Source organism: Electrophorus electricus, chromosome 16, assembly GCF_013358815.1.
Source record: "Electrophorus electricus isolate fEleEle1 chromosome 16, fEleEle1.pri, whole genome shotgun sequence".
Taxonomy (NCBI): domain Eukaryota; kingdom Metazoa; phylum Chordata; class Actinopteri; order Gymnotiformes; family Gymnotidae; genus Electrophorus; species Electrophorus electricus.
The window spans coordinates 4,060,287-4,066,286 of NC_049550.1; positions in this window are offsets into that span (position 1 = coordinate 4,060,287).

Consider the following 6,000-nt stretch of genomic DNA (forward strand, 5'->3'; position numbering starts at 1 on the left):
TTACCTTGAGTGATAATAAAATAACATAGAATAGCAGGAATGTACTATGTGCTCTTAATTAATTCGCGTTAATTTTAAAATAAATAATTAAATAAACACATACAAATAAATAAAATATTAACTGTGGCCTAGTTTGCACAAATTTACATTAGGCACACACTATAATAAGGTAATAAATAAATCATAATTGTCAATAGTCGGTAATCATTATGATGCAATAAATACACTGTGTTCTAAAAATGTTACTACATAGAACTTGTCAAAGCAATGTAGTATGACAAAAATAGTAGCAGTGTACTTCCTTTTTATGTTAAAAAAAATGCTCATAAACACAATCACAACTCAGTTTATTCAGATAGTACACTTGTGTTATATAAAGTCAGAAGCAGAAATACAGATGCTGTGGTCAAGAGGAGCAGAGCAACAGTACTTTCCCCTTGCCACACATCATGGGGTATGGCTCACCACGTGCTGTGGGAAACGCGTTCATTGACTGTTTGGATTGTGACTGCCCTCTTGTTTGTAACCACCCCCGCCCCCCCCCCCCCCCTTTGTTATCACACACCTGAACATTGTTGCTTGTCATGTGTGCATGTACTTAAATCTGTGTTTGTAGAGATAGGTATCAGGCATTATTTGTGGTTCACATTGCGCGCTCTCTCTCTCTCTCTCTCTCTCTAAAGTAAAAAATATTTATTATTTAGTCATGTACTTAATTTTGTTAAAACTGAAATAAGTTGCCTTTCAGAGTCAAGAGGGGAAACAAACAAAAAATGTGCCTTTCTGGTCCTGTAAGTCACCCTGTAAAGCATGAGATATTCATTTAAAGGTTTAGAGCTGTCAGGAGTTTTTTAAAATGTTAGATGTCTCTACAAGTCAACGGCACGTGCACAGGCTCAAAAAGAAGGTCTTGTTGGTTGGGCTGGTTACCTGAGTAACGTTACTGAGGGTGAGCCACACAGCACTGATCTGAAGAGCCTTGTAAATTAGTAAATAGAAGGAGAGAGATATCAGTGAAAGTCAACACTGGGATGGAAACCCAGTTGTCTGTGGCTTCACCTGTGGTCAAATGTTAATATGGTACATATATAGAATATGAATATATATATATGCACTGCTGTTTTCTTTTTCCTCAGTTTGGAAAGAACACTCTCAACCATTTCACTGCGAGTTATACTGTGTATGACTATGTATGTGACAAATGAACTGATAAATTATAAAGTCAATTTTATAATTTTGTTTTCCCTACTACCTGTACATCTGCATCAGGAACAGGAAAAATAACTGCTTCTGATATCCATGGGAATAGTTTTGTGTTTTTTTCTGTTTATATCACTAGGGAAGTTATTTTTGCTTTTCTGTTGTAGACATGCATTTTTGTTTACTATGGCATGGTCAGCTCCTGAACCTTGCTCCAGTACTTCATTGCATTAAACATAATTTCATACTAACCAGTACAGCCTCTATTATTCATTGCTGCTAAACCCACAGCTTAGTGTAACAGGGTTCAAACCCAGGTCAGATAGATGACACCAACAATCTACTGGGTGAGCTACCACACTTTAATGATGGTGGGCCCATATGCAAAACAGTTAGGTCTTAGAACCGGTAAAACAAGAGAAGTTAAAAAAACCCAAAAGGTGGGGAGTCAAACCCCAGCCCCTTTGTTACGAGGCAAAGAAGCTTGCGCTAGACTGCGGCAGCCACTAAGCTGCCTATGGGTATATTGCACTTCAGATGCAGGGAGGACAACAAAACAGGCAGAAAAACTAAACACCATGGCAAGAAAGGTAGCACCAACACACTGGGGAAAACCAAACTAAAACTTCCCAAACAAAACATGGAGGAAACTTAGTGACTAAGGGAAGCCTCAGAAGAGAGACAGACTTAAGAGGAAAAACTGGAGAAGGCAGGGGACATATAAAAGCACAGGCACCCTCAAAGAGCAGTGTAGCACAAAGGCCTCAAGACCCAGCATTACCAGCTAGGCACTTGGCCCAAAACTTTAGCACCATGGAGTGACTGGCTCACTGGGCTTATATAGATCTAGCCCAGCTGTTGGGCATCAAGCCTGATTGGTAGTGTGCCTGACTCGAGGCCTCCCCCTGGTGGTCTGAGAGGGCCTCAGCCTGGTGCTAACCTTTCCACTTAGACTGGGTTGTAACAGTTATCTGTTGTATTTGCACTACATTAGTCCTATGAACCTTTCAGTGCAATAGGTTTTTAGTTCATATATATGTGTTTAATTTTGTTAGTTTTGTTACATTGACTTTATCTGTTGTATTTGTAGTGCAGTTCAGTTTGTTAATGTTTGTTACACTACGCATTTACTTCAGCATAACACTAATCAATATTTTTACAATAACAATACAATATTGTTAAATAAAGAGACTAAGAATTGAAGCAGTCTTCCTTCATTTACTATTGAAACACTTAATATGAAGTATATGAATAATACAGTTAATGCAGCATGAGTGTTTCATATTCTTCTTTGGTAACTCAGTCTCCTGAGTTCCATGTTTTTGCTTCCAAGCAGGAAAGCTGAAAATTTGCATTCCATTTACATGACATTTTCCAAGCAAGCTGTGAGAATGATTGTGGCAGCTCATAATACAGCAAGCATTTGCCATTTTGTTATGTTTTTATGGTAGATAATATAAACACCACTACTACATCCACCTTACATCTTGATCTGTACTGTAACTACTGTGTCCTAAAATCCTACAATGCCTTGTGTTGCTTACTTTGTCACAATTATATTCTCTTTCTCAGATCACTTCCAGTGTTAATGTCTGTCCGTCATTGTGTAAACAATGTTATATGTAATATGCATTCTTGTCACAAAAAGAGATAGAGTTTTTGAGTACTCCTTTAACACGCGCTCCATGATTAGATAAATCAGCTCAGAGAAATGAAGGCCCCCGAGCCACGTTGCAAAATTGTCTTCTGTATATTTCATGCAATTGCATATTTTCACTGAGGTCGCCAATTACACACATAGTTCAGCTTTTACATAAATAAATAAATAAATAAATAAATACCTGACTCTATAAAAGAAAGGCATACTGATATTTGTTCCATATTTGTTAAACAAATCATATGAAACCATTTAACTAATGAGTATGTATACTCTTTAACCTCGTCCTAAAGACCTGTAAAGAAGTAATCACTGTGGCATATCAGGGCTCATTCTTTAAAGACATTGCCACACACAGATCATTTACAGGACATCTATCAGTCAGCATGCCTGAGGAAGGGACATAAAATCACAAAAGACTGCAGACACCCAGCACAGGGTTTGGTTACCAAGGTGCCATCTGGTAGGTGGAGCCACAGCCTCTAGTCCTGTACTTGTCGACTAAAAAACAATTTTTTACCTACAAGCCATCACAATACTGATCCAGCTGATTATCATTCTCTAATATCTCATCACTGAGACCCTTTAATGTTAGTCAGGGTTGAAGCTCTAATACATGCAGCTGGCCACCAGAGGGCCCCATCTCTGGAATTCTAACAATCACCATAGCTACTGATCACACACACCTCCTCATCAGCACCACGCTATTTAAGACTACCGGAACCTCAGTATCATTGTGAAGTAGCGATGACACTTTCATTGTGCATACCAAGCCTTTGTTTAATACTTTTGTCAAAGTCAAATTTATGGGTATAGTGCTTTTACAACAGCTGTTGTCATAAAGCAGCTTTACACATGTCTGAGTCCAAGCCCCAGTGAGCAAGCCAAGGGTGGCAGTAGCAAAAACTCCCTAGAGCATGAGGAAGAAACCTTGAGATGAACCAAGATCATCTCCTCTGGCCGACAACGGACACTGCAATAGTAATAATATAAAGAATAAAGTGCAGAATCAGAATCAAGCTTTATTTCCACGCATACAAAGAATTTGTTCTTGGTTACAGTATCTCACCATGCACAGCTGCATGTACATAATACAACAAAAGACATTTCCACCACACTCACACACACACACACACACACACACACACACACACACACACACACAGTCATACTTGGAACCTTACATGTCATAGAAAGATGAAGTACAATAAATAAGTAGATTGGCAGGTAAAAGGTATAGGGCAGAAAAGAGCAGATAAAGGTGAAGTACATGATCAAGATGAAATGTTTAGGTGTGAGATTCTGCATGTTATGGAGAGTTTATATGCATCAACTGTTCATGAGTGATGGCATATTGGAAAATATCTTCTCTGTAGCTGGGTTGTCTTGATCCTTATTTGACTAAAGCGCCGGCTTGAGGGAAGGCACTGGAACAGGTGATGACTGAGGCGAGATGGGTCTGCTGTGATTTTCTCCACACACCTACTGATTCTGGAAGTGAGCAGAACCTAGCAGTGTGGGCAGCTTAACACCAATGGTCTTCTCTTTAGACCTGATAATGCACTGCAGTCTGTGGATGTCATGCATGGTAGCTGAGCTGCCACACACTGTAATGAATGTAGTGATGACAGATTCTATGATGACAGTGTAGAACTGGACAATTGGCTCCTGGGGCAGGTTGAACTTCTTCAGCTGATGCAGAAAGTACATCCTCTGCTGGGTTTTATTGATGATGGAGCTGATGTTACTGTCCCACTTCAGGTTCTTGACCCAAGTAGTGAAAGTGAAGAAAAAAAATAAAATAAAAAATAGAGAATTAAGTAATGAATGTCTATTATTTTTGGTGTTTCTGAAGTCCTAGTCTACTTTCGATGGTGTGTGTCTGAAACCCATCTTGTATGCGAACGTCTGTCAAGGGCAACAGAGAAGTAGTTTGGGGGGGGTGGAAGTGTGGTGGGCTACAGCAGGGTGGCATCAGGGGGTGGTGGGAGGAGCCATGGTAGCTGAGACGAGTTGAGGCTCAGTAACAACATAACATCAGGAGTAGGTGTACCTCAGCAGAAAGAGAGAACAGATTATAACATTTACATTTACATTTATGGCAGACACTCTTATCTAAAGTGACTTACAAAACTGCTTTGTAATTTATTCGTAGAATACATCCTAGCCAGTAGAGTAGGTTAAAGTCCAAGATACCATTGAATTAGAATACTGTTGAAATACAGGGGTCAATGTTGATGCCTAGAAGTACAAAATACATAAGCTCTATCTCAGACAACAATCAATGCAATAATGAATAAGTACTAGAGTTAGTCAACATAGGAGAAGTCAACATCAGTGCAATAAACAATGCTCTACAATAGTACTATTATAGTTTTAGTTAGTCAACATAGGAGCAGGGTCAGTGGTCATTTAATTAATCCACAAATATATGTGCCTTCAGTCTGCATTTGAAGACTGCAAGGGACTCTACTGTCCAGACAGCAAGTGGAAGTTTGTTCCACCAGCTAGTAGCCAGGACAGAGAATAGTCTCAATGTTTATCTTTCATAAGACTTGAAGCATGGAATTTCAAGTTGAGCCATACTTGAGGTTTAAAGTACTCGAGGTACAGATCGGGCTTTAACCACTGACATCATATATGGAGGGTCTGGTCAATTTTTGCCTTTGTAGCCAAAGTTTTAAATCTGATGCGTGCAGCTACTGGAAGCCATTGAAGGGAGCACAGCAATGGAGAGACGTGTGAACTGTGGAAGATCGAAGACCAATTGTGCTGCTGCATTTTGGGTAAGCTATAGAGGTCTGATGGCTTTTATAGGAAGACCAGCAAGTCGTGAGATGCAGTAGTTTAGCTTTGAAATTACAAGAGACTGCACAAACACCTCACCAGCTTCCTGCGAGAGAAAGGGCCGAATATTTGTATGTTACAAAGGAGGAATCTGCAATACCTGGTCAGATTTGAAACATGAGTTGAGAATGACAACTTGTTGTCCAAAGCTATGCAAAGGCTAGGAGCAGCTTCAGATAGTGATACCAGGGAGTTTTCGAAGGAAACTGTGAGGTCATGGTAGTGCTGTGAAAAGCATGTTTGACTTTAATCCAAGTTCAATGGCTGTAACTTGAAAAGATTTAACAATTCAGTTT